Here is a 9,473-nt window from a genome sequence, read left to right as displayed (position 1 = left end):
CATGCTTTTATTTATCTTTACATATGCAAATGACTAAATCGCTACACGATATAGTTGTGGTAAAGTACACATATCGACATGCTCCAGTGATTGTCCTTGACTTATATTTATGGTCATTGTAAAGCACACTAATGACAACGGATCGTTGGCCAAATTTGAGATAACAAAAAGAGCCGTAGGAATGACAAGGATAATTAGCAAACTTGCTGAATTCTTTATTGACTGAAAATTACGTTCCAAAAACTGTCTGAAAATAAAAGATACGACCCTTTATATAATAGGGTTAACATAAATAAATAAGGAAACAAATATTGTATCAAATAAATAAAACTCTTCCTCATTGGCTTGCACTCCAAGCTGAAATTATCCAGGATCCAGGAAGTTTCCATGGTTTCGAGCAGGCCCGTTATGCTCTCGTCTATTGGGCTTATGCTTGTACACTTTCCCGTACTTGGGATCCAAACCATCAGTAGGCCCAATTGATTTGTCTGGTGCTCCTGCATCATTCTCCCCTTCTTCGGAGTGACTCGACCTCGAGTCAAAATCGTCGTCTTCATAAGGAGACAAGTCACCCACATTAAAAGTAGCTGAAACATTATAATGGCCCGGTAATTCAATCTTGTAAGCATTGTCATTAATCCTTTTCAACACTCGAAAAGGACCATCTGCACGTGGTTTTAATTTGCTAAAACGTCCTCCAGGAAAACGTTCCTTTCGAAGATGAATCCACACCAAATCACCCTCCATATACACAACACGTCGTCAGTGTTGATTAGCCTTAACAGCATACGACTTGTTTTGTGTATCAATACGATCCCGTACTTGCTGATGAAGATCTCGAAAATATTCAGCTTGATCTTGCCCATCAGCATCAACATTTTCAATCTGTGGTAATGGTACCAAATCAATAGGAGTAATCGGGTTACCTCCATAAACAATCTCAAATGGACTCTTCCCCGTAGTACGATTGACCGAACGATTAAAAGCAAACTCAGCTTGTGGAAGTGTCAAGTCCCATTGTTTCAGATGCTCACCCACTAAACTAGGCAACAAATTACCCAAACTTCGATTAACCACTTCCGTTTGCCCATCCGTTTGTGGATGATGTGAGCTACTGAATTGCAATTTTGAACCCACTCGTGACCATAAGGTGCGCCAAAAGTGACTAATAAACTTGACGTCACGGTCGGAGGTTAATGTTTTAGGAACACCATGCAACCTGACAATTTCAGAAAAATATAATCGAGCAACTTGACTAGCATCGAATGTCTTAGCACATGCCACAAAATGAGCCATTTTTGAGAAGCGATCGACCACGACCATAATCGAATCCTTTTGCCTTTGAGTACGCGGCAACCCCAACACAAAATCGAGACTCACATCTTCCCATGGCCGCATTGGGACAGGTAACGGAGTATATAATCCCACGTTAGAACCATGAGTTTTTGCTACATGACAAACTCGACATCTTGCAACAACCTTATTAACATCGCGCTCTAAATGTGGCCAATAAAACTTGTCACGAAACAAAGCAACTGTCTTTGCAACTCCAAAGTGCCCGGCTAAACCTCCTGAATGATTTTCATTTATAATAGCAGCTCGTAATGAACCCTACGGAATACACAATTGAGTTCCCCGAAACAAAAAACCATCATGAATCGCATATAACAGATGGGTTCCTGTTTCACATGTTTCCCACACATCTTTGAAATCCGGATCAGAAGGATACAACTCTTGCAACAGATTAAATCTAGTAACTTTAACTTGCATTGTATTAAGTAGAGAATACCTTCTACTTAACGCATCGGCAACTTGATTTTGAATTCCCGCTTTGTGTTTAATCACGAAGGAGTAAGCTTGCAACGTTTCCACCCATTTAGCATGGCGAGAATTCAACTTATGTTGACCTTGAATATACTTGAGGGACTCATGATCCGAGTAAAGAACAAACTCGGCAGGAAGAAGGTAATGCCGCCAAGCTTCCAAGCACCTAACAATTGCATAAAACTCCCGATCGTAGGTGGAATAACGACGTCGGGCATCATTCAACTTTTCACTAAAGAAAGCGACAGGTCGGTTATTCTGACTCAACACACCACCGATCCCAACACCGGAAGCATCACATTCTACCTGAAACACATCGGTAAAATTAGGTAAAGCTAATACAGGAGCTTGTGTTACCTTTTTTTTCAAATCGTTGAATGCTTGTGTTGCCGCTTCGGACCACGAAAAATTTCCACCTTTCATACATTCGGTCACAGATGCTATTATGGTGCTAAAGTTTCTAATGAAACGTCGATAAAAAGACGCAAGCCCATGGAAACTACGGATGTCGTGGAGCGTTGTGGGAATCGGCCAACTTAAAATAGCTTCAATCTTGCTATCATCCATTCGAATTCCATGGCCTGAGATGATATAGCCCAAAAATGTGACCTCAGGTGAAAAAAATCGACATTTTTTAGCATTCGCATATAATCGTTGATCACGCAATACAACAAAAACTTCTCGAAGGTGTTCCATATGTAAATCCTCTGTTGCGCTATATATCAATATATCATCAAAGTAAACAACCACAAACTTGCCAATAAAAGGTTTAAAAACTTGGTTCATCAGGCGCATGAAAGTACTCGGGGCATTAGATAACCCAAATGGCATCACCATCCACTCGTATAAACCGTCCCTTGTCTTGAACGCCGTCTTCCATTCATCACCCGATCGCATCCGAATCTGATGATAACCACTTCTTAAATCAATCTTTGAAAATATTGTAGCACCATGAAGTTGATCTAATAAGTCATCAAACCTAGGAATAGGGAACCGATATTTAATAGTAATTTTATTTACTGCCCTACTATCAATACACATACGAAACGCACCATCATGTTTAGGAACTAAAAGTGCGGGCACGGCACACGGGCTCATACTTTCCCGTATCAATCCCTTCTCCAATAACTCGGTTACTTGGCGTTGTAACTCCTCAAATTCTTTTGGATTCATTCGATACGCTGCTTTATTCGGAATAGATGAACCGGGTATAAAATCGATGCAGTGTTGAATTTCACGCATCATAGGCAAACCCGCAGGAATCTCTTCTGGCATGATGTCACTAAATTCTTCCAACAAAGGCTTGACTTGATGCGGTATCGTTCCCGAATCTGAGTTCACTTCTTCAATCACCAAAGCAAACACCAAATCACTATTCTTGGCTACTGTCTCAAATTCATTATGATTAAGAAACAAAGTTGTCTCACCCTCCTGCTTGTTTCGTGGATCCAAAGGAACAAGTGTAATATTAATTCCATCCTTTGAAAACGTATAAGTATTACGGTAACCATCATGTCGTGTTTTTCGATCAAATTGCCACGGCCTTCCCAAAAGGAGATGACACGCATCCATAGGAATTACTTCACACCACACTTCATCTTTATATTTATTGCCAATAGAAAACTGAACACGACACCGTTTATTAACTTTAATGTGGTTACCTTTTTTTAGCCATGTAAGTTGGTAGGGTTCGGGGTGATCTTCCGCAGGCAATCCTAGTTTATCGACCATCTCAGTAGACACGACATTCTCACAGCTACCCCCGTCTATGATCAGTGAGCACACTTTCCCTTTTGCGGTTATCTTGGTACGAAAAATATTATTTCGTAACCAAGCATTCTCATCTCCTGTTACTTTTGGTAAAGCACTTAAAACTCGGTTAACCACTAGTGCCTCTCCTTGGTCAGGATACACGAGTTCTTCTTCCATGTTATAAGGTGCAGATGTCTCCCCTTCTTCACCTTCGGTATCATAAACAGGATCTGATGTGTAATCCCAAACCGTTGCATTACGAAGATTTGGGCAGTCACGAGAGTAGTGCCCGATGCCTTGACACTTATAACACCGTGGATTACGACTACTACCTGTTGGGGAATTTTTCTGGGCAGTCTCCTCTTTTTTCTTTTCAACAGAAGGCGTCACGGGAGGTTTTGCAGGAGGCGTAAAACGGGATGGCACAAATTTGTTTTTGCCACGAGCTTGCTGCTTTTCTACTTTTAATGCTAATCTGCACACATCCATATATGTCCAGTATGGTTGGAGACTAACCACATCTGCTATTTCAGGTCGAAGAACTCCTAAGTAACGAACAATCGTTTGTTCTTCGAGTTCGTTGAAGTCACAACGCATACGAAGCCTGTCAAATTCCTGAGTTATTTCTTCCACACTCTTGTTGCGTTGATGCAGATTATGATAGTCAAGAAAGGCCTCTTGACGAAAATTTTCTGGCAAAAATTTATGACGAAGTAACTTCTTCATCTTTTCCCACGATTCCACCTTTGATTTGCGTGCTGCTGCCCGATCTTTTTTCACATGATCCCACCATAACGAGGCATGTTTTTTTAACTTAATAGCAACCAATTTGACCTTCATATTTTCTGGAATATCCTTAAGATCAAACACCCTTTCTACGGTGCTCAACCAGTCGATAAAATCATCAGGATGGCCAACTCCCGAAAATTCAGGAATCTCCACCTTTAAACCAAGATGTCGCAAAGGATCTTCCTGACGAGTCCTTCTGAATCCGCCCGGCGCATTGGCGAATGGATTCTCATACTCCCACCGATCCTCAGTTTGTTCCGAATCATAGTAATCATCTAAATTTCGGTTCAACTCTAGCTCTGCGATTCTTTGCTGCAAACGAGCAATCTCAGCATCACGTGGATCCTCTTCATTGCCTCTCTCGGCGTTCCTACGAAGATTAACTCGATGGTTATGTCCACGATACATTGGCCAAATCCTAGCTCTTGATACCAAATAATGACAACGGATCGTTGGCCAAATTTGAGATAACAAAAAGAGCTGTAGGAATGACAAGGATAATTAGCAAACTTGCTGAATTCTTTATTGACTGAAAATTACGTTCCAAAAACTGTCTGAAAATAAAAGATACGACCCTTTATATAATAGGGTTAACATAAATAAATAAGGAAACAAATATTGTATCAAATAAATAAAACTCTTCCTCCTTGGCTTGCACTCCAAGCTGAAATTATCCAGGATCCAGGAAGTTTCCATGGTTTCCAGCAGGCCCTTTATGCTCTCGTCTATTGGGCTTATGCTTGTACACTTTCCCGTACTTGGGATCCAAACCATCAGTAGGCCCAATTGATTTGTCTGGTGCTCCTGCATCACACACCGACAATGGATATTGTCTCCAGTTCTTCACAATAATAACATTAACGTAATAAACAACACCAGCAATGATGTTGACTCACTTCCAAGCAGTATGACCACAATTGACCCAAACTCAACTTGCTGCGATAGAATTGACCCACGATCCATTAAAAACAGCAATTACAGCCCATAACAAATATGCATGAATAATCTTGACCCTGGACAGATAACATGAGCAAAACTGACCCACCGGAAAGCAATAACAATAAATAATTCCCAGAAAAACACAACATTGATTTTTCCCCACAATCCAAGTATATTAAAGTAAAATTAGAAATTTAGACGTGAATTAAAAAACCAACCATGATGTCTACGTCTGCCTTTAACCCAAACACGACCCGAGATCAGGTAACGATTTTTCACAATTTAGATGCAGATTCCTTGCGCAATTCGATAGCCATTGGAAAGTTTTAAATTGTATCTCGTTCAACGCAATTCTACAGCCATTCGATAGCTGATCAGTGAGATACATTTCTAAAAATTAATCAACATTGCTCGTGTTAATATAAACTTTATTATTATTAGATTAACTTCATAAACCTTCATTATTACATACATGGAAATATATTACTACCTGATCAGTGAGCGCAATAATGCATGCAGTAGATGATCCTTCAAGTTAGAGTGATCCTGATCTACAAATCTGCAAATCCACAATTGCTTTAGATCATGATCGTGTACCTAATTTAATCTACAAATGTACAAATTAAATAATTTTAATAAACAACTCGGTCAAATGAAGGGCAAACCTATTTACATATGAGCAAGTGCCAAGCCCGTCACCAGCCTTCATTTTTCCTTTTGCAGCACCACTGTTTTCAACAAAAAAAAAAAAAAAAAAAAAAAAAAAAAAAAATCATGGTTCTTCACTAATCCTTGTGCAGCTACATTTTCAATCTCAATACCTAATTTTCGAGCCTTAAAAATACATCAGACCAAAAAATGGCACACATTCAAGAAGTATTCCAACTGATCTTTGACCTTTCTATCATGCTTAACACAAGAAATAGTGCTATACATCATCATTCAACAACACAAATGTGCAAACTGGCCACACACATAGCTTGATTGCCAATCATGATATCATCAATTAACAACTTTTGTTTGAATCTTCCAACCTTGAATACTCATCAATTCGAGTTTAAATTTGGTAAAGATTGGCAAAATACATAAATCTCCCAATTTTAAAGCATGAAAATCTAATTTAATAAAAACCCAATTAATTTTTAGACATATAAATCAATAAGAATCTACTTAAATAATAAATTCTAAAAAAAACAATCCACATAGAAAAAACAATAATTCAAAAAAAAAAAAAAAAAAAAAAGGAAAATGAAATTAGCTATTTACCAATATTCTGATTGTTCAAGAATCAAAGATGAAGGCACTACTTGAATCATCTGCACAAACAAAAACCAAAAACAAAATTATTCATTAAACTAACCCTGATATTAATCATCATCATTGAACTCTATAAATCTTAAGTCACTTGTTATTCCAATCATAAAAGCTCCAAAAGAACACCCGAGAAAAAAATAAGCAGAAAAGGATAAATTTGAAGGTTACCATCGAACATCCAAACATATAAAATTTAATTAATCAATCTCGATCTACAAAGCAGGATATGAATAAGATATTTACCACAAATATTATAATGTAGCATATTGACACATTCGATTAACTTTTCCTTGCTGCTTGTGCTTCTTTATCGTCTAGAAACTTTACCCGATTCATGATAAATTTAGTACCTACATAATGAACAAAAAAAGAGCATTTTAAAACGTATTCAAGTACATGAACCTAATAGGTAACACTTTGATACACAACTCACACCATAATCACTGAATTTCTATGTTATTAACATCAATAACTTTACACAATCTATAATTTACATTATCATGCACACAAGCACAATATAAAAATTACCAAAGTGAATGTTTCTGTTTTTCTATATACAGTCCTATACTAATGAATACCAATTATAATTACAAACTACAAACAAAATCAACATTTTTAACACCACTCCATCTCAAATTCCGCCTACAGTAAAATACTTAAAGTTTCTACTGCAAGATCAGACCCAAACACCATCAAGCAACCTGCTACCCAAAACCTCTGTCACTTTATTACCCAAAACCTCTATATGTGTGTTCAGTCGATCTTATTGCATTGTTATAAGAAAGAATTACTAACCATGTTAATATTGTGAAGACAAAATAAAATAGTACTTGGGTTGAAATTGACAATATACTGGCAGTTTTTGTACACCTGGAGTTCATACCTTTTCAAGCTATTTTATTGAGTAATCAAAAATTGAACCCTAATGAAATGAAAATTTCAAGATCAATCAGTTAATACATACCTTATCTATAAATACAAAATACAAAATCAAGATGATTACAAAATCAAGATGATTACTTCAAAATCAACCCTAATACATACCTTATCCGATGATTACTTCGAATCGATCAATCGGCAGTGGTTGAATCGAATCCGATGATTACTATAGCGACGTTACATATATCGAATGGTAAACATTACCATCACACTGATGCTTCACACTGAATCCAACCAAAAACTAATGAGAGATGCCATAAGGAAAAAAAGCAAATACCTGTTTCATTTAGATTGAAGCCTAATTTCTGACTTTTAATTGAATAGATCAAAGTTGAAGTCTATTCCTACTTAAATCGTGAACCCTAATGCTTCATCAATTCGCTATGCTCTCTGCTCTCGATTTGCTTCATCAATTACAGGATACATTTGAACACAACTGTAATTTGGAACCCTAATTTTGGAGACGTAATGTTCTTCAAAACTGTAGCGTAATAGTAGAAGTTACTGAGAGAAGGTTATTTGAATTAGATGTGAATTTGAATTTGTGAGAGAATTAACATTGATATCTTGATAAATGTGTGCAAGTTTTTTTTTTTTTTTTTTTGAATAAAAAGATATTAAAAAGGCTTGATAAATGTGTTAAAGTTGAAAAGATTCTTCTTAGTTGCATGGTGATAGACATCTCTTACGTAAGTGTTGGTACATTCCCCATGCACAAGTCATTAAAAGGGAGCTCAAAATTCAAACTGATGTTGGTGACGTGAACATTATCTTTAGCCATATGGGTTGGTGAATTGGTGTATCTATGTATATGTATAGGTATGGTGTAAGGTAAAAAAAAAATAGGAACAAATGTTGTATATGTATAGGTTTTTTGTTAGACAAACCTCTCTCCTAAGTGTCCCTTAAATCATGAGTTGAATGACAGTTATATATATATATATATATATATATATATATATATATATATATATATATATATATATATATATATATATATATATATATATATATATATATATATATATATATATATATATATATATATATATATATATACTAGCTGAAGACCCGCGAATTCGCGGAACTTTGTGAGGGTTTAAACAAGAGTAATAATGCTTAAGTTGAAGATCCGAAAATTCGCGAGATTTTTTTAGCGAGAATCACCATTTACTTTTAAGAACCATTACTTTTAAGATCACATAAACTTCTATCAGCCGGTAGCAATTAATTTCCCAAAATTTGATGATATGTGATTCGAGAAATTATTCACAATTTTATAATACGAAATTCAAAATTTTATATCATGTTAAATATGACCAAGTAAAAAGTATTGGTTGAACATCCGATTCTATTAAAATATAGAAAAAATAACAATGAAACTTCTACACGAAGAAAACAATTGTTATAAATATTGTGGTACGAAAATGAGGAACGTTTCGTGATCGTATAAGTGTAAATTTGTATTATGAAAGATTTGATACAACAATACACTTTGTAGATGAATAAAGCATGTTTATACGGCACAAAGAATAATTTAAGCACATGCTCATTACAAATTCACAAAAATGCATGCTTCGTCTTTTGCATTGTGGGAAGTTCGTTTAGCACTTCTCCCGTGTATTTAACACCTAGCCCACGAAAATCTTGCTAATACTAAAAATCATGAACAACAAATTACAAAAAACAAAAATACTCAACATGAGCTCATTACAAAAGATCCTATACATATCATAAATTATTAAATGACCCAAAATTATAAACCAAACTATTATTTTTGTCTTCCATATCCAAATGATCTTCAATATCTTTGAATCTTTGTTTTTCTTCTTAACTTCATACCACTTGATATGCATATAACCCACACAACCATCACACCAATCCTTGATCTCCAAAGCATTCCACGATAAACCAAA

This window comes from Rutidosis leptorrhynchoides, chromosome 5, assembly GCF_046630445.1.
Source record: "Rutidosis leptorrhynchoides isolate AG116_Rl617_1_P2 chromosome 5, CSIRO_AGI_Rlap_v1, whole genome shotgun sequence".
Taxonomy (NCBI): Eukaryota; Viridiplantae; Streptophyta; class Magnoliopsida; order Asterales; family Asteraceae; genus Rutidosis; species Rutidosis leptorrhynchoides.
The sequence above is the reverse complement of the archived record's forward strand: the minus strand, read 5'-3'. Positions refer to the sequence as shown.